This window comes from Podarcis filfolensis (assembly GCF_964270895.1).
Source record: "Podarcis filfolensis genome assembly, chromosome: 8".
Classification (NCBI taxonomy): Eukaryota; Metazoa; Chordata; class Lepidosauria; order Squamata; family Lacertidae; genus Podarcis; species Podarcis filfolensis.
Genome location: NC_139611.1, coordinates 61,744,117 through 61,766,888, shown reverse-complemented (window position 1 = coordinate 61,766,888; position 22,772 = coordinate 61,744,117). Strand labels below are relative to the sequence as shown.

Below are 22,772 nucleotides of genomic sequence, written 5' to 3'. Positions count from 1 at the left end.
ATTGAGACATGGTGCAATCTTCTTCCTAGTTTTATAAAATGTTGGAGGGTTTGCAAAGTAGAAGGGTTCTGCAGTCCCCACACAGGAGCATTTCAGCAGGTGAATTATTACAACTGCATTTTTATAACTTTTTTTATGTTGTATAGATATTATGTTATGTATTGGCATTTAAGTTCTATACCCTGTGGTCTTTTGACAAAGAACACTATACAAATTCAATAAAATAAATACATAAATGACTGCAGAAGATGTTGCAGTGTGTGCGTGCGCAAGGAGAGAGGCTTGAAACTTGCTGTCCCAGCCAATTTATAGCCCCGGCATTCCGAGTACAGATGTGGAGAATGTACAAAGCGAGTTGGATTCACTTTTGAAAAGTGTTCGTCTTTCCTCCCTCACTACAGCTCCATCTTCTCTGTTGCTGATTGCTGATGGTTGAAATCTCCCTTCCTGCCCATCCCTGTTCCTCCCTTTGTCAAGCAAGCCTAGCCGAGGACTTTTATTTTAAAGGGTGGATAAATATCTGCCAGGGATGAATGATGTATAATTAATTAATTCTGTTTCTGCATAAGCAGGAGGCGGCAGGCAATGTCATGAGAGCACTGCACTCCCAGCAGGTCTCCAAAATAAGAGAGGAACCAAGGGAGAAGGGGGTCTGTATCGGTTTAGTCACAATCTTGCACTCTTTTGAAAAGCCAGCCTTGCAAATTGGAATTGCTGACTCTGGACTCCAGAGGCTTTTTTTTTTTTTTTAAAGAAAAGGTTACGACTGTCGCCTCCCTAGTAACTAAGGTGCCTGAAAGATGGCTGCCTTTCAAGCCAGAGAGGCATTTATTGCAGCAACAGCAGACCAAAGCTAGGAAGAATGGGAACTCTCCATTACTGACCTCTGAGCAAGCTTGTAAACAAGAAGACCTGCCTGGCTGCGAGTCCCCGGGGTATATTATTCCCCATCTCTTTAGTACAGCGCTGTAATTATAGATCTGGTTGGAGCGGATCCATATTCCCATTGCACAAATTGATACTTACACTGAGTCAGTGAGTATTTAACACAATCTGTTTAGCAATGGAGTAATTGAACTGCGAGGCAGCCGTGGAAGGCTGGAGAGGTGGAGCTGCCAGCGACTTGCTTAAAGGCCTTGTAACAGAAAAGTCAGTTCCCGGCCTTGCAGTGAGCCCGGCAGAGTCTATTGCAGATCACTGTCACAACTTCCCCCAGTTCCTAGTTATGGTGCCTGTTCTCTCAGCTCTTCATACAGGCTGCTGGCCTGAGCATTCTTGACCTTGTGCCTAATACAGTGGTACCTCGGGTTACATACGCTTCAGGTTAAATACGCTTCAGGTTACACACTCCGCTAACCCAGAAATAGTGTTTCAGGTTAAGAACTTTGCTGCAGGTTAAGAACGGAAATCGTGCTCTGGCAGCATGGCGGCAGCTTTAGCCATTAGCTAAAGTGGTGCTTCAGGTTAAGAACAGTTTCAGGTTAAGTATGGACCTCTGGAACGAATTAAGTACTTAACCTGAGGTACCACTGTACTGGAGCATCTTCTAATCGACAGCAATACCTACTTGGACCCTGCTAGATTTTCCAAACTGAAATGTACTTTCATAGCAATCTGTAATTTTGTAACCCGCCCCCCCCCCTCCTCAGACATGGGATTTCATAATCTTCCATGTTTTTGTTCAGTTAGCTTTTATCGTTTAGCCCGTGGCCATGACAAAACTCCTCACCTTTTGAAAAAATTTCACAGATCTTGGCTACCAAAAAGCCTGAGTTTTATGGGAGGTAAGGAAAGGGTGCCTTTTGAAGGTTTCTTTCATGGGTTTTGTGCTTTGTAACAAGACGCCCTTGGCAGGAGTTTGGTGAAGCAATAGAGCGGAAGAGGCGTAGCTCAGTGGCAAAGCATCTGCTTAACATGCAGAACATCCCAGGTTCTATCCCTGCATCTCCAGTTAGGGTTGGGAGGGAACCTGGCCTGAAGCCCTGGACAGCTGCTGCCAGTCAGCAGCACCAAGGTAGATGGATCAATGCTCTGACTCTCTATAAGGCTGGTTCCTATGTGCAGCTTGCTTGCTACCCCCTTGGGAGTTATTTATTCCATGCAGGCTCAAACAAGATAAGGCATAGTTGTGGGTAAAGCAAGGACTTCTTGGTAGTGGAGGGAAGGTGGGGGTCTCATTGCAAGGCTGGAACTATCACACCCCACAACTTCCTTCTTGCCATCTGTATTTTCCCTTGAATTTAAGACTGAAAAATGAGAAACAAAATCATCAGATCCACCCATCCTTGGTTCAGAGTTAAGGAATTTGAGCATCAGACTGTCAGGAAGTAAGCTATAGAATGGGAAACCCTTTGCTCTCTGTGCTTAAAATTCAGCCTTTGTCTAAAAGAAAATGCCATTTCTTTAAATTTGGTATTGGAGGGTACGTTGCACTCTTGGGTTGTTCAATTCTCTGAGAGTTTCCCAAGACAGAATGGAGATTACAACCATCTTGTGCCTTAAACTGGGTTCCTTTAAAATTCCCCGCACCACAAAATATAGTGGTTGTTATTTACTGCTGAAACATGAGAAAATGTGGCTTCTTAGAGATCCAAAATGTTTGTAGTTATAATATAATAAACTATTGTACTTGAGCTATAGTCTTTTGCAGGATCTGACACCAAGGTGGAATCTACACATGTATAAAAAAACACACTGTGAAAATGCTTTTTGAAAAAAGTTTTGAAAAATAGATTGAATTTGCCATAGCTCACCATCGTCATCTAGTGTCACATTTGCATATTGCACTTTACGGATGCAACAAGGAAGCAACCACTGTACAGCGCTTCCACTTCGGCCGGGGAACAGACGAAATCCTGGACAGTTTCTATTAAATTGAAAATTCCCACCGGACACCAATTTAGCCTTCCCCCCCGACATTACCTGAATTTTCTGATATATATGGCGACCCTACTTATTCAAAACAACAAATGAATTTGTTACAATTCTTTCCTCATTTTACAGTTAAGGAGATTGAAATGTAAGAACAATGATCAAGGCAGCAAATCGAAAACTGAAGCTATGTTTTCTCACCCAAACCATGTGCAAACCACTGTACCACACCACACCACCACACAAACTTGCCACCAAATTATTCATCCTCCACAGAGCTACAATTCTCAGAGTTCCCTGGGAAGATTGTTACACCACTCTGAGAATTGTAGCTCTGTGAGAGGAACAGGGCCTCCTACCTACTCTGTGCCCTTAACAAACACAGTCCTCATGAAGAAGCCATGGCTCTTTAAAGTGGTATGATACTGCTTTAAATGCATGGTGCAGATGGGGCCTCTGTCTCAAGATTTAGCCACCTACAACTTGAAGGGATGTGGGTGAGGGGTCTTAAAGGGCTTAATTGTGAGTTGTCCTGTTTCCATTCAAAACTGAGCACTGTTCCATATGTAATGCAACTCTCTTCATCTCCCTCTCATGCATATTTTGCTGCAGTAACTCTGTATAAAATTACCTAATCAGCAAAACAAAGGAAAAACTTAAAAGAGAGTTTACTGCCCCAGGGCTAAGCCCCAACAGCAGTCCCTTTCTTTAAAATGATATTTATAATGCTTAATTAAGGAGAGTGTAGAATCAAGGTGTGTGTGTGTGTGTGTGTGTGTGTGTGAGATAAAGCACTCTGGGCCATGTGGAAGGCTGTGAGCTTTTCCTCTGCCCTCGCCACGCCTGCAAGGCACCAGTTATCGCAAAGTTCCACATACTTTGTTATGACTTGCCTAATTAGAGGTGTGTGTGTGTGTGTCAATGAATCTGGGTGGCTGGGGTTTTTTTTTGCTGCAGGTACAGCAGATTTTTTAAAACAGTTTTGCTGTTGGGGCGCAGACTCTCATTTGCTTTCCTTTGTGCAACGCAGGCGATTCTCATCTGTTTGGCAAAATGGGGTCTCTGGCGTTGCGGTGCTTCAGGGGGAGCGGAACATGTTTTCTTTGTGAGGGGCAAAAATCCCGACAGTTCGGTTCTCGCCTCTTGCGTGCGTCTTCATTTCTCCAGTGAACTTGTGTGTTTGCATGACAACTTTGGGCCAAATTCATTACAGTGTCAGAATCCCTTCTCAGGTTCATTACTGTGAGTGTTAATGGTTGTGGGGAAGCCATTAAGCCGTCACAAAACGAGCTCCCTAAAAATTGTCCAGTGCAAAGGTTGGGGGCAAAGCATGCTGCAACACCCCCACACTCCTCCAAGTGTGTGTGTGCATTGTACCCTAATGGAAGGATATGTTTTGGTTCTGTTTCTCGTTTTTGCAATCTTAAATACAGTTCTCCACATTCTGCAGCAATTTGGGGGGGGGAAGTGTTTTACATCCCCATGAAAATCCGCCAGCATTTTAGTGAGAATTTCTCTTAATAAACACATTTTTATAACCAATTCCCCATAACATAATGCATTTTCTGAGTGTTAGCTTTCACTAATACCTTCATTTTTATGCACACGTTCTTCTACTGTGTGCATTTTTGTAAGCGTTGGTTGGAGAACTGCATTGCAGAATGCGGATAAACGCATATTTCGAAAAACATCTGCGTTATGCATACTGTTTGGGAAAGTGCAAATTTGATGGATTTGGCTTCGGATGTGAAGAGAATTTCTCCTCCATCCCTACTTGAAAGTCAGACTTATAGGAATTTCTAACCTACATGATTTTACTTGGATCTCAAAAGTTAGGGTCAAGCCTTTGGAAGTTGTTCTTCTTGGATGGTGGGAATTGCAGCTGTTATGGGAGTTGTGGTGTTGCAGCCACATCTTGCTTGTGGGCTTCTCATTGGGAATCTGGTTGGACACTGTGAAAATAGAATATTGGACTAGATGGGCCTTTAGCTGTTCTAATGACTAACAGCAATGCTGGGGAGCAGATAATTTTGCCAGAATTGTGGCAGAAAGTATGAGTTAACTTCCCCCTGTTAGTGCTGTTCCAATCCTGCTCATCTGCTCCCCCACCCCTGGCACCCATTTTTCTAGAAAAATAGCAGTTTAGGATTATTAGGGGCCTAATCCAGATCCCCCTCTGGTTTCACTTCTGATTCTACTGTATTCATTTGCCATTAATGCAATGCTTTTCTTTTGCAAACTGTGTTATAATCTTTATTGCGTTTGCCCTCCAAACAACCCTACGATTTAGGTGACTGTTGTTGCCATTTTGCAGATAAGAACAGCCTGAGGACTTGGTTTAAATGCGAGCCCTGATTTAAATGTGACCCTGCGGCATGAGTAAAAAAAGGTATCCGTGCAGAGCAACATGTGCCTGGCATCACATCTAAACCAAGTTGCTGGCTGCTGCAATCGTGTACAAAGTTGGCACACTAGTAGAACACCTGCCTAGGGATGGGCAAATCTCTCGGTTTCAGTTTCTCATTCTTCCAATCTTAACCTTAGTTCTCCACATTTCCACGTCACTTTGTGATTTATATTTTTAAGTCTTCATGTAAATTCACTGGCATTTCAGTGCAAATTTCTTTTACACCTCTATATACAATTCCATCTAATATACACATTTTTGCAAAGCAATTTCACCTAATATAACCCATTTTTATGCACATTATCCTAGTAATGTGTATCTTTTTATGCGCACTGTCTTAATAATGTGCATCTTTTACACGTTACTTGGGTGGAGAACAGATTGCAAAATTTGGAGGAGTGTGAATTTCAAAAGATGGCTGTGTGTTTTGGAAACTGCAAATTAGGTAGGTTTGCCTTTAAATGTGAACTGAATTGAATTTTCACCTCATCACTTATATCTGCTCACAACACAAACCTGTGGCATGCTAAGCCTGCTCAGGCAGCAGCCAGAAACCTAGTTTAGACAGGACACTGAAAATGCAGCACTCTGCATGGGTAGGTTTCTTTGCACATACCCAGCATTATTAGCTATGATTGGTTTTTTAAAAGAAATTTTAATTTTTTTTGGATGTGTTTATCACCCTGGGCTCCTTTGGAAGGAAGGGAGGAGTAGGAATTCAATTAATTGATATTAAACAAATGTTAATAATTCACCTAGGGTTGCCATATTTCGAAAAGTGAAAATCTGAATGCAAAAATTGTCGAACCATTATCTTCCGACATTGAGAACAGCACACCAACTTCTTTTGAACAGCAGAACTCTCAAACTTCCCTGTTTTTGTTGTTGTTGTCATCATGGCAACCTTAGGGCCAAGGAACGCCAGCCATAAGGATATAAGTCCCATCTGTCTCTGCATCTTGTTTCCACCAAGAAAAGGCAAAAGGTATAATGGCAAAAGCCTTCTCCCACTGTTGCTGCCCCGCATCTGGCATTTGGCTTCTGAAAATGGAGGCTCCATTTATCTATCATGCCTACTAGCCATGTAACAGACCCATCTTTTCACAGACTGGGCGAATCCCCTATTGAATTCAGCTATCCCACAAAGTATCTGCACCCTCATCGTAGCCGCAGGAGGCATGGCTGGCTCCCAGCCTCTGGCGTTGCTCTGAGGAATGAGGTTCGTCCAGGAAGACACTTCATCCCAGGAAACTCCCTTCAGCTACTGGAAGCCACCTTGCATACCCTTTGACATACCTGTTTGCCTTTGGTGTCAGACTGTCTGAATTAGTCCTCCCTTGCCACTGTTTATAGCGCTGCTTACCATTTTTAATTTGCCAAGCGTTTGCAAGTCTCCGTGCATCTGCCTCACCTCGGTGGCTCCCATTCCACAGGCACAGAGCTGAAGCTGCAAGACTCTTGTCTAGGGCCAGACTGTGAGTCCTACCTAGTAGCAAAGCTGAGTGCTCTTCGTGCATCTATAGGAGGGCAGGATCAGGCCAAAAGGGGCCCATCTAGTCCAGCATCCTGTTCTCAGAGTGGCCAACCAAATGACTCTGTGAAGCCTGCAAACAGGACCTGAATGCAAAGGAAATTCTCCCCTCTCAGGTTCCCCAGCAACTTGTATTTAGAAACATACTGACACTGGAGATATAGTAACAGCCACCATACTTAGCGTTCATTGATGGTGCTATCCTCTGTGAATTTGTCTAATCCTCTTTGAGAAGCATCCAGGCTGATGACCATCATTACATTTTGTGGTAGTACATTTATTGTACATATTTCTTGTTGTACATTTGTATCTTGCTTTTCCTTCCAAGGCTGTGTACATTGCCTTTCCCTCCCCCCACTTTATCTTCACAACAACCCTTTGAGGTAGGCTAGGCTGAGAGTTGTGAAACCGCACCTATTTGTAGTATTTCTTGCTTGTTGTTATTTATCAGAGTTAGCAAATTTTGCTGGTGCTTTGGCTTAAATATCAGGACTCTGAAAAATTGCTGTTAAAGCAATTTCTGGCATTTCCTAGCTTTGTGCATGTTTGTTCATGCTTTTCATACAGGAGTTGTTCCAGCTCCACGATTGTTTTGGTTGCCCTTTTCTGAAACTTTCCTGGCTTAATGGGGGGGGGGGAACCAATTTAAAATACAGGTTAAAATGCAATTTAAAATGCAGCCTCAATTTACATTTACTCCAGCATATGATCTACGAATCAGAACTGATCCATGGTTTGAAAACAAACTTTGATGTAAACAAGGCTCTGGATTACACTCCTCCCAAACTGCTTCCTCCAGAATAATCGCACTGAAGGCATTAGGATAACTAGGGTGCAGTCCTGCAAAAAGAAAGTTATGGATTGCAGTTCAGATGGTTTTGCAACTTCTACCCAAGGTCTTTTGCCTGGAGTTAATTTCAGCCAAGAATTTCCAAAATGGCAGGTGGAAATTCGCATTTTGCATTCTGCCCGCAGAAAAGTATTGTTATGGTTGCTGCCGTTATTATTTGCCAAGCATAATCTCTGCTGTAGGGCCTCTTGGCCCCGAGAAATCAAAATATGTTTGAACAAATGGAGAGTGACACTACCATGGCTTGCGCAGAATACAGAGCCTCCCCCAAAGAACAACGGGACTTTGTTCCCTGCTGTCGAGGTTCATGTACACCCAAAGCCGAACAAATCTAGGCCTTTCTGCAAAGAAAACAGAATGTCTCGAGCACACGATTTGTAAAATGGATTATACTGTTGAACAGCCACATAAAGAGTCCTCCTATATACCTTGCCAAGAGGCACCTGGCGCTTTTGCAAGACTGAATGACTCAGCTAGGCAAACTGGAAGCTCTCAGAGAGAAATGTAGGAAGAGCTTGGCTGCTGGATCAGACCAGAAGCCCATCTAGTCCTGCATCTTGTTCCCCCAGTGGCCAAACATGGGTGCCTTTGTAAAAACCACAAGCAGTCCCTGCTCCCATTCCCCAGCAATTAGCATTCAGGGCTATACTGCCTCTGATACTAGGGTAAAAAATTATAGCCAGGTTTAATGCTCTGTGTGGGGCTACCATTGGGCCTCTAGCTGGTACAAAATGCTGCAGCTAAACCATTGATGAGGTTGCTAGCATATAGCCCTGGCGCTTGAAAGCTTGCACAGCCCTCCCATAGCCTACGGGGCCAGGTTCAAGGTACTTGCATTAATTTGCAAGGCACTTAACAATTTGGGTGCAGGATACCTCAAGGACCACCTGAATCATTATAGTCCTGCCCAGTCTAAAGTAGGACACAGGGCTACTCTGAAATTGATGATCTGTAGGCTTTATCGATTACTTGTGCCACTAGGCTGCCTTTCGATGAATAGCGCTAGGTCTTTGTTTTGAAAGCAAAGAACCACAATTGAAACAGGCTTTGCTTGAGAGTTGTATATTTTATTCTATGTTGGGTGACTCGGGGTTGAGACAAGGAAGTTTGAGTGGCTGAGGGGGCTTCCAGTCTGTTTTCGGGTAGGATTCATTCTACCACATACTGGCAAATTCGGATGCTGCTGTTATAGTTGATTGGGAGGTCTTGTGTAGCAAACCCACTTTCCCTCAAGATCAGACCTTTAGCAAGAAGGGAAGTAACAGGAATCTTGTGAAGTACCATTTGTAATGATGGCTGGTAACTGTAACCTTGTGAGGAGTCAACTACAGTTTCCATGATTGTTTGGAGGAAGCCACATGCTGTAAATGTGCTTTAAATGTATGGTGTGTGCGCGCACAGCCTTGCTTTGACGCAGTTATATCATCTCCCCATAGTTGGGGTGAACGCTCAGTTCACAGGTTGGCTGGAAGTGCCCTGACTGGCTCCAAAACAGCTATGGGGCAGCCCCCCTCGAGGCTGCGTAGCACTTTCCTGTCACCTCAGGAGCGTATAGCGAAGGGGGATCATGGGAAATAGATATTCCTTTTCTTTGCGGTTGTAGGTTTTTATAACAAAAATTGTTATACAAAATGAAAACACACATTTAGCCCTAATCTAAAAATGAAACAAAAAGATATATAAGTTTGTAAAGGGAATAATTAAGTAAGACAGTAAATAAATGTTTAAATGATTAATAATTAAATAAACGAATAAGCAGTGGCAAAAACATTTTGCTTAAATAACTACTTAATTAAGAAAAGTGTCTATAGGCATGCTTTCTACACATACTCACAAAACGGAAGGACAAAGAGAGGCAGGGGAGGTGAATAATGTGGAAAAAAATTGTAAAGTAGCTCTTATAACTCTTATAACATTTGGGAAATGGGATTAGTGGGGGGTAGCAGTTGTGAGAGAGGGGTTGAAGTTTCCTTTATGCATACAGTGTTATGGTCTAGGTAGTTTATGTCATCTTCTGGGTATATATTTGGGTTTGTTTTCATTTGGTTCTGTTTATAAATGTAACTTTTAGAAAAAAATCAATGTACAGTGGTGCCTTGGTTTAAGAACAGCTTAGTTTAGGAACAAATGCTGCAAACCTGCAAGTAGGTGTTTTGGTTTGTGAACTTTGCCTTGGAATAAGAACATGTTCCGCTTCCTGTTGAGTGTGTTCCATTTGTAAATTGAGTCCCCCGCTGCTATGGGAAAGCACGCCTTAGTTTAAGAATGCTTGGTTTAAGAACGGGCTTCCAGAACAGATTTAGTTCGTAAACCATGGTACCACTGTGTAATATTAGGGGGAAATGGAAGAAAAAGCTGTATTTTTCCCTGCATTCCATTTGGCACAAGGGAGGAGGAGTCTTTTGTGGCAGCTGGGCCCTTCAAAAGATCCCAGTGCATCACTTCAGCAGCTAAGGTCTATGTCAACCTTCCCCAACCTGGTGCCCTCCAGATAGTTTGGATGACAACTCCTGTCAGCCCCAGTCAACGAAGAGTTACAAAAACATTACAACCAAATTGTCAGTCAGTCAATTTAGCATTTTTGTTTCAGCCACAGAACAAAAGTAGTAATAATTGCAACAAAAGGAAATATTCACAATAGCAATATAGTCTAACTTTATTTATCATATGACTGAGAAGGTAGTAAATTGGGCCAAATTTTAAATTGCTGCAAAGGCAAATCCTGCAACAGCTAAAAGGGTCACCCTTTCATGAGAATCCAGCAGGAAATGGTTTTTATATATAGTATTTACCTGGATTTTTATATAGTAAAAAGCAGATAGATTAAACACTCCAGCAGAGCAAATGTGCAGGAAAAAACAGCTTCATAGCACACTGCTAGCCATCTTGAGCTCAGGTCATTGGAGAAAGACAAGAATGGAAACATAGTTCAGTAAATAAAAGGCCAGCTTGACCTCAGGGAAAATTCCAGCTTGACCCCAAACAGAGTGATCAGTTAGCCCTAAACATTGTAGCAAAACTTGTTTGACTAGGTTCTCCCCTCTGCAAGGGAAAATTCCCCCTGATCTTTTACCCAAGTCTTCTTCATCTGATAACCTTGTGTCCAGACCAGTTGTGATTATTCCTGGTGTCAAAGAAAAGACCCAAACTCCTATACCTGCCTACTCAAAACTAAGTCCCCCTGATTTCAGTGGGACTACCAGGCAAATGTGTATAGGATTGCAATCCTAATTTATTATTTGTTTTAACTCTCTTGTTGTTGATTTGGGAGCTGCTCTGAGGATGTTTGTACTGGTAAGGGTGTTAAATCTATCTGCCTATAATAGATACAGTATTTCCTGGGCTGGTCCTGCTAATAGGCAGAATGAGGCAGCCGCCTCAGGTGGCAGATGCTGTGGGGCAGGAAGCAGCAGTGAAATGTCGGACGGAGCTTTGTGTCCGTCACATGGCCTCTCCTGAACTGCCCAAGCTAGCAGGATTTTTAAAATTTATTTTATTTTTATTTGTCAATATTTATATACCACTGAATCAACAAAGTGGTTTTACATAAAACAATACCAAGTTTGGTGGCTTTCACCAACATGGATGGAACCTCTGTGATTTGCACTTTCCGAAATATTATGTGAAGTGAAATGCAGCCATCCTTTGAAATTCACATTCAAATTTTGCAGTACAGTTCTTCAGCCAGGCAAGGCATACAAAAATGGACATACTGTACAAGGGTATGGTGCATATGCATGTATTAGTGAAAATAACATACTAGGCAAAAATCCCACTAAAATGTTGATGAATTTTCATGAAGTAAAATGAATAAATCTGAAAGTTAATGTGGAGGACTGTACTTAGAGGAACCAAAAATGACAGATTTGCAAATCTCTAGTCACCCATATTGAAATAAGATTCAATGGCTGGTCCAGTCAGCCTCTATACATGGAATCTGAAGGCAGGGAATGGGGGTGTCTCATCCTGCCCTTCTCAGGCAGCAAAATGCCTTGGGCCAGCCACGATATTTAGGAACAGAATTTTGAAAACAGTCCAGGGGGTACCAACTGCAGTTTCTCTGCATTTTGTACACTCACAGTTTGCACACCTGTGGAGTCACCGCTTTTCATTACCTGCATGCGTGCTACAACTTAATTCGTTACTCAGGAGCAATTGTTATGGAGGAATTTTGTAACGTGTCATGAAGCAAGCTGCGTCACACACTTCCTCCTTCACCTGGTGACATTTATATTTTGTTTTCCCTCCTCCGTACACCTGAATGACAGAGCAGAATGTGGGGTGATTTTAAAGATTCTGGAAGAATCTAAGCAGCCCCTTCCATTTCAAAGGCTTGTGGTACCTGAGAGATCTCTTTGACACAAAGGCCTTGCTCAGGTTGCGCATTCAAGATAAGACAGAATACCTGAGAAATCCCCTCGGGGAACAAAGCTAATGACAGAGGACACCTTTGAAATATAGCTGAGGGCTCTGACCTCCTCTGCGGGTGCTGCCATAAATACCTTCTATCATGGATCACAATTTGAACTCTGAAGCACCTTTGGATTGAAAAAAGAAGCTACTGAAGTTACTGAGAGGAGTATATGCCCCGTGGGGAACCCGTGGCACCTTCCTACAACACTTCTGTAATGGTCCTGGCTAATCTCCCAACCCGCCCGTTTTCTTTCAGGAACAGAATATTAGTGACTGAGAGGCTAACTATACAGTGGTACCTCAGGTTAAGTACTTAATTCGTTCCGAAGGTCCGTACTTAACCTGAAACTGTTCTTAACCTGAAGCACCACTTTAGCTAATGGGGCCTCCTGCTGCCGCTGCGCCGCTGGAGCACGATTTCTGTTCTCATCCTGAAGCAAAGCTCTTAACCTGAAGGACTATTTCTGGGTTAGCGAAGTCTGTAACCTGAAGCATATGTAACCTGAATCGTATGTAACCTGAGGTACCACTGTACATACATATGGCATAAAAGAAAGTCACTCTGTGGATTTTTGTTTTAAATGAGAAACTCTTTCGGGAGAAGGAAATTTTGAGCTGAGAAGCAGCACCAGGCTCTGTGTGTGAGAGGTAATACTTAAAACTTTCCTGTCACTCGTGGCCTGAATCAGCACCTGGCAGCTTGGGGCAGCTGCCAGAGTGCTAACTTCCTGGCAGGGCCACTTTTTACATATTTTGTTCCAACATAGAGCTCTGAGTAGCACCAAGCAGCTGAATCTAACAGCATTTTTTATTTCCCACAAGGCCCCTACACAATGCCCACCTGAAGCATTGTGGGAAATTAAAAACCACAGTTAGGCCCAGCTGCCTGACATTGCCTGGAGCATTGTGGTTTTTTGCTACCATCAGATAAACACAGCAGGACTCACCCAAGGGAGGAGGGGGTCTCCCTTTTTGCCAAGGACCACCTCAAACTTGGAACCACCACTGTATGCTGGTGCTGGCCCTGCCTGGACCTTAAAACTGAGCTCTCCCTCAGAGGAGTGGGACCAGCTGGAGCCTTCGGACCAGGTCCAGAGCTAGCCCCACAGAGAGAACGTTGCAACTATGGAGCCTTGAGGTTACCGATGCATGAATCATTGCGGCCAGACTGTCGCTGTCCAAGAATGTAATCGGCATACCAGCCATAGCTGGTAAAAGTATCTGGCTGGTGACACATGATGCTAGATGGGAAGGAGGGGAGAATGTATGGCTGACAGCCAGGCAGGATTAGACCCTCCAGAGCCTATGTTAGTACCCAGTCTGACCAGCTGAGCTAGCAGTTCTTATCCCAGTTCCAAGCTCCAGCCACCCCGACTTAGTGAAAGAGACACTCACCCCCTGGCCTACTCCACGTTGCCCACCAAGGGACTATTATTATACAGGAACATAGGAATGTGCCTTGGATTGAGTCAGGCTATTGGTTCACCTAGTTCAGTATTGTCTACAATTACTGGCTGTGGCTCTCTGGGTTTCAGGCAGGGGTCCCTCCAGGAGATGTCAGGGATTGAACCTGGGACCTTCTGGGTGATAAAGCAGATGCTCTCCCACTGAGCTACAGCCACAGCCACTTCAGAGGGAGATTTGGAGTGGAGAAGTGGTGTGGGCAGAGGAAAGGTGAATTACTGCCATCCATGCAGAATCTCTGTGTTTCAGATTCTCCTCTCCCAAAGCACTTTCTCATTTTGTAAAATGGCACTGAGGCTCTCTGACATTTTGGCATGTGACATGTCACTAGTTCCCTTAGGATGTCTTTGTTAAAAGAAACAAGGGCTTATTTGCAAATTGGATGTGAACAAAGATGTCTAGCACCAAGAACAGTTGTGCAAGTGAAGGAATGATGTCATAGTGGCAAAATTCTGTCAGTTATGTACTGGTAAGGAAGGCAGGGACACAGGTGGCGCTGTGGTCTAAATCACAGAGCCTAGGGCTTGCCGATCAGAAGGTTGGTGGTTCGAATCTCCGCGACGGGGTGAGCTCCCGTTGCTCAGTCCCTGCTCCTGCCAACCTAGCAGTTCGAAAGCACGTCAAAGTGCAAGTAGATTAATAGGTACAGCTTCGGCGGGAAGGTAAACGGCGTTTCCGTGCGCTGCTCTGGTTCACCAGAAGTGGCTTAGTCATGCTGGCCACATGACCCAGAAGCTGTCTGCGGACAAACGCCAGCTTCTTTGGCCAGTAAAGCAAGATGAGCACCGCAACCCCAGAGTCGTCCACGATTGGACCGAATGGTCAGGGGTCCCTTTACCTTTACCTTAAGGAAGGCAGACAGAAGAGAAATAATATATATTTACTTTTAAAAAGGGGTTTCTACGGATTGCACTGACATTCCAAGAAACTGAAGTTTTCTACGACTGAAATTGAAGAGTGTAAGGCTCTTGTATGTTTGTTTGGTTGGTTGGTTGGTTGGTTGGTTAGGTGTTTGTTTGTTTTTTGAAAGAAAATTCAATTCAAAACCAGTAATTTTGCAGAGAATTGGGGTTAACTGATGGGATTTTTAATACAGAAAACTGTTGAGCTAAACAGTTGTTGTTGTTTATTGTTAATGTTAATATTTCTTGTAATCTGCTTAGAGGTGTTTTGTTTTGTTTTGTTTTTTTACAATCAAGTAGCTTAAAAAATTAGCTAAATAAATAAACAAATTTGTACACCCCCCCCTGAGCAGTTTGCAAATGGCAATGGGAAGACAGTCCCTGCCCTCAGGCTGACAATCTAAAAGTCACAATACAAAAGGAAAAGTAACTGGGAGGGAGGAGGAAAAAAGAAAACCGCAGACACTATTTCTTAGTTATGCATTTTCTTGTCATGATCAGCAGGAATGGAAATATGTCAAGGGGAGATGGAGCCAAAAAACTGCTGGTCTTTTAGCAGAGCTGATGGAAAGACCCTGCAGTCCCATCTTATTCACTCTCCTATGGCTGGATGGAACAGCCCTGTTGGTCTTCCATTGGAGAGTCAAGGCCCACAGATAGGGTAGGTCCTGACATCAGAAGAATTGCACCATTAGCAATCCCACTCACCACCATTATTAATCATTATTTTCAACTGATCTTCAAAATTAAGTTGGAGAAAGACTGGGAAAGAGGAAGACAGACCAAGACTGCATTCACACAGCAGTTTATTCTGTTTCCGTGACATTTGCCTAACTGTTAATTTCTGCATTGTATTTGAGCTTTCACGTGACGTAAAAGCCCATTCCATAAATACAGGATTAGGGTACAATTGGATCAAGTTAAATCTACTCTATGTTTCAGAAAGCTGTCTTAAGATAGCATAAGCAACTACAGCATGTTGGTTCATGACATCAAGGAGCAGGTTTTTTGTCTCTGTCTGTATACAACTGGAATTTTGAATCAGGCTGGTGGACTGAAACCACCTTTTGAAATCATCAGTTTTGAAACTGCAGTGATTTGGGGGTTCCTTGTTCTTCTCAAGCAATGCCAAGTATGAGGCTGCTGGTAATAAATAAAATAAATAACAGTGGTGGGAAGACTGTGCCCCTCCAGATGTTTTCAGACTCCCATCAAGTTTAGGCAGCATCACCAATGGTTAGGGTCAAGGATCTAGAAAGCCAAAGTTTCCCTATCATTGTTATATAAAGAACCGATGTGGTAGAGTTTAAAGCTGACAATGGTAAAACCAGAGAGGCAGGTGAGCCCCCTATTGCATCCTTCAAATGAAGCCACCACTGTGACCATTGCAGCCTGGGGCCCCAGTGATAGAGAAGTAAGCATAGCTTTGCATGTCAGAGGCTCCATGTTAATTCCCCACCTTTGCAGCTAGCTGTACTGCAAAAGACCCCTCCTTCAGACCTTGGGACTATACCTTGGTTAGATGGACCAGTGGTCTGACTCAGGAATAAACAGCTTCAGAAATCCACTGCATGAAATGTGTTTGATGCTCTGGACTGCTTTAGATCATGCAGGAAATGGCTAAGACACAGGCATGACCTGTATCATATGCATGTTAAGTAAGCTGGGTAAGGGCATGAAACGTGTTCACACATGCTGATTAGATTAGTAAAGTTCATTTTTAATAACACTAAGTATAGGAAAATGCAAGCCAATGCAGGCAGTGCTTCCTAGTGTCAGGACTGAATCAGTGCAGATTTTGAAGTTCCACAACCTCAGAACACTCTAGACTGCCTTTCTCGAGCCTCTCTTTCCTGCATCTAAAATAGTCAGTAAAAAACAGCAACTCCTTTTGACTCCCACCCCAACTGCCTGGAACCTTGGGGTCCTCCAAACTGGTGTTTTTTTGTGGGTGTGTTCTGCAACATGTCGTTGATGCGATACAAGTGCCATTTGTGGTGAATTTAAAGTGGACCATCCATGCATCATTCAGCTTTATTGTTCTGTGATGCTTCCCCAAATGCTACCCTTTCAAAACTGATTCCAGGAAGTGACTGGACATCTTAATGTGCTGTGCCTTTTGGGGGGACTGCAAGCAGAAAAAGATGGCTATCCCAAGTTCCTTTGGTAACAGCCATCTTTGGGCTTACCTAAGGGCTAAGAGAATGAGTTACAAATAGGGAAATCTTACGTCTGTCATGAGTTTACTAGGTGGCCTTAGGCAAGTTACTCCTCTATTCAGCAGCCCCTCCATTATCTATTTATATGATAATAATAGTATATTATAATAAATATTTATACATACATACATACTCTTCCATTCCATTTGTTATCATGTACAAAGTGGCTTAACAGTAGCACAAAATGATATAATTAAAATCATGACAAGACAAAATCGTCACTGTACAGGAATAAACAGCACTGCAGAGCCAAACAGGACACCGGGATGATTGATTAACAGCTATTGTTCCCAAATGCTCTCTGACTAAGCGGAGTCTAAAACTTACTTCTGCTGTTACTTAATGAAAGAGACAGTCATGTTTCCCTTGAAGTTTTAATAGTTCAATATAAAGACGTTATCTCACAATAGTTGTGCTATTATGGTCTCTTTTGTTTTATGTTATAAATGTATTTCAGTATATTGCATGTTGTTAATGTTGTTGTATGTTTTGTGTTCTGTGATTTTTAACGAAGGGTGGGATATTAATTAATTGTGAACATTCAGGTTTATGCATTGCTAACAATTGCTGTCCCAGAGGCATATGCAACCATTTAAAAAGCTGTTTCAGTTCAGTCCAACCTTAGAATGGCAGCCCTCATCTACTGAACATTAGTAAGATTTTAGTCTCTTCCCTTTTCCAATAAAAAGTACAGGGAGGGACGATAGCTCAGTGGTAGTGTACCACTGATTTGCATGCAGATGGTCTCAGGTTCAGTCCCATGAATGGAATTGGAAGGCACCCACAAGGCTCATCAAGTCCAAGTGCAATGCAGGAATCTTTCACCCAATCTTTTGCACCAGCTTGCTTCTTTGCATTAAGAATATTTTCCATTTCAGTGGTTTGAGACCCCATATGCCCATTCATTTTTTTGCATCTCACTTCTATGCCATTATGAAAGAGGGCGTATCCAACTTAGCATCTTCTTTCTTTTGATATAGAAAAGGAGGGTGATTCCTGACCCTGGACTTTGTTTAATTTGTTTAGACAACTTAAGGCAGGAACAAAAGTAGTTCCCAATGCTCTCTGGCAACACGTGATGCCCAGGCATCCAATCACCCATTACAAAAACAACTTACATAACTCAGGGGTTCATAGACAGCAACTAGCAACTGATGAGTTTTTGACTAACCGGAATTGCTCATTTGCAGCTACCAAAGTAGTCAATTGTGAATTCATGAGCACCTAATGAATAGTGATTTATGAATTAAGAATTCAGGGAGGACCCCGCCCGCACAATGCCATTTTCCATTTCTTTTCTATTAAGATTGATTACATTAGTAGTAGTGAATGAGTCATAACAGCAACTCTGGACTCTTCTTTATGGCAATGCCTGACCTTTCCGGGTCAACTATCTGTGGATGTGATTTCTGGATTGGCTCACATACCTGTTATAACAATTTGGTGGCTCGAATCAGATTATCTTGGATTAATTCAAGTTATCATTAACATCAGAAAACAGTTTGGGTGCTTAACCAGAGCTGATCTGAATCAATTCAAACCCCATTGCTCCTCTGATCCATGCAATCTGGTGTGATTCATACAGCCTTTCCAGCCAGCAAGCGGCCAGCCCCCCAAAACCTCCCTCCCTTCCCACCCAGTTACCTTCTGCTGCTCCATAGAAAGTAACTGAGAGAGGAAAGAAGGAAGGGGACTTCATTTGCTCTCCCCTTTAGAAAGTAGACCTGGGAAATGTAATTTCCCCATGGGCTTCTAGATGTTCATAACCCTTGGGCATATTGCATTTTCCAAGTTTAATGCCCGCTACACTGCACCAATTCTTTGGGCAGAGCTATGGGCCCCTCCCCCTCTTCTGCACCCATTGGCCAGATGCAGTAGAAATGTATGCCTCATAGTCCTTGAATCTGGAAGCGAGACCTGTGGTCACCAGCTGCTTTTGAACGACTCTGCCAGCTCTACTCTTCGGTGAGATCTTAAGCTGAGTAAGAACTCCGTACTTAGGGATCTGAACAAAGTTAGCATTTTAAAAAATTTAGTACGAAATGACACATAATTGGCCATGTTGTGCCCTCATCGAAGTGCGTGGATGTTGAGCACAATTCTGTGACAGTTTGTGGGATTGCAATGCCCTGGACTGTATTTATATATATATAGATGAACTTTTTTCATAATAACAAACCCTGCTAACATTAGCTTCACTTTACACAAGTCATCTCCTTTCACGTACACATCTATTGCAGGTCTGTGGAAAAATTACACGAACCAAAACCTGTTCTTGGTTATGTGGCTGGAATCCATGCTGCAAACACACAGCAAAGTTTTTGAAAACAATCACGAAATCTTAAGAAACAGCATCAAAATGCCAAGAGAGAACAAGCTGCAAAATGGGGTTGGCTCAACAATGCACAAAAAATGAACCAAGTGGGACGACATCACCAGTTACATCACTGCTCCCTGCCCCTCAGCTGACTTGCATTCATCTCTTAGCCCCGAAAGCATTTGCCTGTTTTTATGTAACATGTGCTGGCTTTTTATAGTTCTGCTAACAAGTTGGGGAGCTGCTGGTTCACAATGTACCGATTGTCATGGCCCCCTTAATGGGTTCCCGCTGCTTTGCCTTTTCCAGTTGAGTTTTGAGGCTACTCTTTCCAATTTGAGCATTTGCATTTCCCTTATTAAATGTGGTGATTGTGGTTGATCTGCCCATTAAGCTTGGCAATGTTCTGGAGCAGTTGCTACGTAGCAAAGTGGAATGAATGCCAAGGCTTCGATAACCAGGAGCAGCTACCCGAGGCATAGCGTTTGGGGTGCCGTGAGGGCTGTGGCCGTGGGCACAACTTTCAGAGGCGGTGCAAAGAGGCACCCCACACCCCACAGCAGGCTCCTTCATTGGAGCCTGGCTCTGCACCAGAAGGAGCTGCGCTTTGACTGCCAGTGCTTGTCCCTGGTGCAGCTTTGCACATCTGAACTGGCGGCAGAGAGCAGCCGTTCTCGACCGTGGCGAAGTGTGCCCGGCTGCAGAAGCTCCGCTGCCAGGTCAGGCCTGACCCGGCTGGTGTGCTGCTGGCAGCTATGTTTGCAGCCAGCAAGGATGCTTTTGAAAACCTGCACTGAAATTAGGCCTGATTTCCAAACAGATCTTGGCATCAATCTTCCATTCTGGCTTTAACATTTCTTGGTAGTGCCTGAAAAGGCTTAAAAAAACAAAATGCAAAAGGGGAGAAAGAAATGAGCTGGTGTCATCACACATGCAACATTCAGCTGCCAAATCTTTCGATTTAATTGCAAGTCTTGTGATTTTAGGAGTTTCTCAAAAGTGAAAACCACAAGGGTCAAAGACAGAAGTGTGAGAAAGTTAAAATGGCGGTTGAAGAAAAGCGATCCAGCGTGACCCTGTTTGGCCCACCTGGGAGGGCTGGATTTTCATTTCATTCTCCCCTTCCCCATTTGTAAATTGGGAATTAAACCAACCTACCTTATAAGGTTCTTGTTAGGATGCATGTGAGATAAGATGATAAAGCTAAAATGAAAAGAGCTGTGTAATTGTTGTTAGTGCTAAAAATCAAGTGTCTTGGAGGGAAGAGGGAATGTAAGTGTAATAATAAGATAAAAAGACGAGTACTGATATAAGCATGTTGAACCCCTCCACATAATGACCAAAGCATCATAGTAAGCCCCTTCACCTGCTCTTTGACTGCATAGGAAAGCGATGAAACCCACCTGCTCCTGCTGTTGTTAGAATACTTGAGAATACTTTTGTTTGTATCATTTAATTCAACTTCATTCTATTCTAGTATTAATTTACGTTTATTGACTGCTGAGCATTTAACAATGCCATAGGTAAAGGTAAAGGGAACCCTGACCATTAGGTCCAGTCGTGACCAACTCTGGGGTTGCGCGCTCATCTCGCTCTATAGGCCGAGGGAGCCGGCGTTTGTCCGCAGACAGCTTCCGGGTCATGTGGCCAGCATGACCAAGCTGCTTCTGGCGAACCAGAGTAGCACACGGAAACGCTGTTTACCTTCCCGCCGGAGCGGTACCTATTTATCTACTTGCACTTTGACGTGCTTTCAAACTGCTAGGTTGGCAGGAAACAATGCCATAGCCAGGTACAAAATTGAAAGAAAATACAACAAAATGCACAAAATACGGTTCTCATTAAACAGTATCAACAAATACTGTTAGTGAATAGACTTCTCTCTCCGCGAAAGCCTGCAGAAAAATCTCAAAGTCTTTAACCGATGACGAAAAGTCATGACTGTCAGTGCCTGTTTGATTGTGATACAGACATGGTTGCTGTGTTTTGAATTGTATAGTAGCAATTCTGATTCTGCCCGTCCGCCATTGCTTAGGCATGGTGATTTTGCATATTAGCGTGCCATGCCACAATAAATTGTTGCAGTCCCTTGTCACATCCAGACAGTGGTGACTGGTGCCCAGGGGAACTGGGAGGAAAGAAGACAACAGGAGAGGAGGCGAAGCCAAAAACAGGCAGGTCCACCTGCTAAGGGGTCATAAGAAAGAAGATAGGCATATGGGGTTGGCTAAGGACAGACTGAGGTTGGTGGGGAACTGCCCTATTCATCCTAATGGATAAACCTCTACTGCGTTCAGCCATTCAGTGCAAGCACGTCATTCCACCCGTTTTCCGTTTCTAATGGATGTGCAGCATTATGCTCTGTCATCATCAGGCTGTTTGTGTGTCTGCGTTTGGGTTGTTGTTGTTTTTAAAATTAATAAATGGGTACTTCAGTAAACTTTTGGAGTTTCCCTCAAGCATGCTGATATACCTCCCTCATGTTTGTGACTAGCCAAGTGTTGTCTCCAGTCCCATTGGCTGGAATGCACCACCTGAGTTCGCTATTAGAAATGATGCTATGCTAGAAGCTATTTATCCACCAACAGTTTCTCACTTTTCTCTATAAAACCTCTCTTGAGTCCCCCTTCCCCCACCATCACCTCTCTTTCAGTGGGCTTAATTAGAAGTTCAGTCAACGTTATGTCTTGTTTTGATAATCGTAAACACCTTTCCCCAACACTCCCTGATTATTTTTCAGCGTCACCACATCTGTAAGAACCAGATTTCTTGTGGCATCTTAAAGACTAACCATTTTTTCTGGCAGAACCTTTTCTTTGGAGTAGAGCCCACTGTGTCAGATGCATGAAGTCTCATTCTCAGTTGGCAGATAAACCTTTGCATTTCATGGTGTTTTGGTCCCATGGTTTAGAATTCTTTATGCCCATCTGCTAACCAAAAACAAGGCTTCATGATGCATCTGACCAAGTAGACTCTAGCCCACAAAAGTTTCCTTCACAATAAATTTGTTAGTCTTTGAGACTTCTTGCTTTTGCTGCAACACACTCATATAGCTACCAGGGTTGACTCTGGGTTTTAGCATCCCTCCCACCCTGGCAAAATGTCCTTCCCACAATTCCCCCGGGTGGGCTTAACTGCTGCTAGCAGCAGCAAACAACAGCATTGTGATATGTGGTGAGCAGCTGTGAGTTACCCACCATTTTCCCTTCCCACAATGCCCTCAGCTTAGTGTGGCTCCAGTGCATTGTGGATAATTAAAATGGAAGGCTTGATGCTGGGTGTTAATACTGGTCCCAATGGCTGCTGTTCTGGAGCTGGTCACAGCTTATAATAGACATTCTTGAGTAGGGATGCAGAAGAAATTTGACTCAGTCAGCATTGAAAGGTGAATCTATCAGAGTCATACTTTCCAAAACGATATGAGATCCAAAACACAGCTGTTCTTTGAAGTTTGCACTTATCCAAATTTTGTGATGCAGTTCTTGAACCAAACATTATAGTGTGTGTGTGTGTGTGTGTGTGTGTGTGTGTGTGTTAGGCACAAAGTGAATAAAATGCATAAAATGAATACCAGGCAGAGGGAGGGCCTTCTCCCATCAGATGTCAAGGAAATAAACAATGATCTGACTTTTAGAAGACATCTGAAGGCAGCCCTGTTTAGGGAAGTTTTTAATGTCTGATGTTTTATTGTATTTTTAATATTTTGTTGGAAGCCACCCAGAGTGGGCGGGGTATAAATAATTTATTATTATTATTATTTCTTTGTGAAAATAACATATAAAATGCATTATTTGGGGA

At 43.2% G+C, this 22,772-nt stretch overlaps 1 protein-coding gene across 5 annotated transcripts in view; it reads left to right on the top strand.

The window, feature by feature from the left end:
* TFAP2E (transcription factor AP-2 epsilon) overlaps positions 1–22,772 on the top strand; it is a 72,380-nt gene that overhangs the window by 37,978 nt on the left and 11,630 nt on the right. The window lies entirely within an intron of this gene.